Source organism: Callorhinus ursinus, unplaced genomic scaffold, assembly GCF_003265705.2.
Source record: "Callorhinus ursinus isolate GAN/ISIS: 27379988/994484 unplaced genomic scaffold, GSC_fseal_2.0 scaffold41, whole genome shotgun sequence".
NCBI lineage: Eukaryota > Metazoa > Chordata > Mammalia > Carnivora > Otariidae > Callorhinus > Callorhinus ursinus.
The window spans coordinates 13,412,475-13,414,090 of NW_027397103.1; positions in this window are offsets into that span (position 1 = coordinate 13,412,475).

The window sequence follows — 1,616 nt, forward strand, 5'->3', positions numbered from 1 at the left end:
ATTGTTATGTTAATCACCATATATTACATCATTAGTTTTTGGTGCAGTGTTCCATGATTCATTGTTTGTTCATAACACCCAGTGCTCCATGCAGAACGTGCCCTCCTCAATACCCATCACCAGGATAACCCATCCCCCTCCCTCCTCCCCTCTAGAACCCTCAGTTTGTTTTTCAGAGTCCATCATCTCTCATGGTTCGTCTCCCCCTCTGACATACTCCCCTTTTCTTCCTCTCCTGTTATCTTCTTTTTCTTTTTTCTTAAAATATGTTGCGTTATTTGTTTCAGAAGTACAGATCTGTGATTCAACAGTCTTGCACAATTCACAGCGCTCACCGTAGCACATTCCCTCCCCAATGTCTATCACCCAGCCACCCCATCCCTCCCACCCCCAACACCTGTTGTTTCTTCTGTTAATTTTAGCCATTCTGACAGATGTGAGGTGATTATCTCATTGTGGTTTTGTGTTTCCCCAATGAGCAGTGATGTTGAGCAAATTGTCATGTGTCTGTTAGTCATCTGGATGTCTTTGGAAAAGTGTCTACTTGGATCCTCTGCCCATTTCTTAACTGGAATTAAGGCAGTGATTTCTAAGGAGGATTGTGCAACTAACTGGCTGTGTATTCAGTGAGTCCTAAGCGCCGAATGCTGGTTGAGCACCAACTGTGTGCCCAGGTACAGTGCTAATTAAGTACCCTGGTATTCTCGGATAAGACAAGCAAAGTTTGACTTCCAGAGACTTGCATTCAGAGAGTAGTGGTAGGTTTTGCCAACACAGTAACACTGATGGGCTGGAGACCGAAGGGGTAGGGTGTGGGCGCTTGCAGTGCAGAGCTGCCAGGGAGGTCTGTCTGCAGAAGCAGAGGAAATGCCAGGTGCTAAGGCCTGAGGCTGGGAGGGGGAGGGGAGGGGGAGGGGCGCTCTGTGTTGAAGGGACAGAAAGCAAGCTCTGTGTCCGGAGTTTGGTGAATGAGAGTATGAGGGGCTTGAATTTTATCATCAAAGATTCCAGAAGGCCTGATGTGAAAGGACATGATCAGATATATGTGTTACACGGTTCCCTCTGGCTGCCATGTGGAGAATACACCATAGGCCGGCAGGTGGACGCTGGGAGACCAGCCAGGAAGTCACCACCATGGCCAGGCAGAAGCTGCTGGAGGTCTGCTGGGCAAGGGGTGGGAATCTGAGATCCTGGGCGTGGAGCTGGGGAGCACGAGGGGGCTCTGGACATATTCTGGGGTAGGGCCCACAAAACTTGAAGATGGCTTGAGTGTGGGGAGAGTAGGGGAGACCTTCTGGTTTGGGGGTACACTGGGGTTAGTGGCCAGTCTGTGGAGAAAGTGAGTAATTTTGGAATGTTAAACATGTACCCCTGTTGTTTTATTTACGTATTTGCATTAATGGACTTTATGCATTGATACTATTAATATCAGAACAAACTGATTTAGGACAAACACCTGGGTGAAGGAGACGGCATCAAGCCCTACAGGCAAGGTGGACAGCTGGGTGAGCACCCACCCAGGCCAGTTTCCGTATGTGCCTGTGTGTGTGTGTGTGGGGGGGGGCGGAGTCCCCCAGACCATGCCCACTCAAGAGATCCACTAGACTCGCACACCG